Here is a 431-nt window from a genome sequence, read left to right as displayed (position 1 = left end):
GGTGCGGCAGTAGCAGCCGTGGCAGGGGCGGCGTCATGCGGGTGGATGGGGAGCTCCGAGCGAGGAGGACCCGCGGGCAACCAATGTCGAGGAGTAGGGGGCGTGGCCACAAGCGGTGCGCGTGCGCGGCCGACGCGGTCAGGGCACGCGACAGGGGGGAGTAGAGGGCGCGGCGATGCGGGGAAGAGAGGAGGAGGGGAAGAGGCTCACATCGAGCCTGTCGTTGTGCAGTCGTGTGCTCGGGGAGGAGATGGGGGCGACGGCGCTGGAGGGGAAGCAGGACGGCGATGAGGAGGAGGCAGGCCGGCGATGAGGAGGAGGCAGGCCGGCGATGAGGAGGAGGCAGGCCGGCGGGGAGGTTCCGGCGACGGGCGATGTGGGCGGCGTCCTCGGGCACGAGCAGATCCGTCGAGGGGGATGAGGCAGAGGAG

Source organism: Triticum dicoccoides, chromosome 2A (assembly GCF_002162155.2).
Source record: "Triticum dicoccoides isolate Atlit2015 ecotype Zavitan chromosome 2A, WEW_v2.0, whole genome shotgun sequence".
Lineage (NCBI taxonomy): Eukaryota > Viridiplantae > Streptophyta > Magnoliopsida > Poales > Poaceae > Triticum > Triticum dicoccoides.
The sequence above is the reverse complement of the archived record's forward strand: the minus strand, read 5'-3'. Positions refer to the sequence as shown.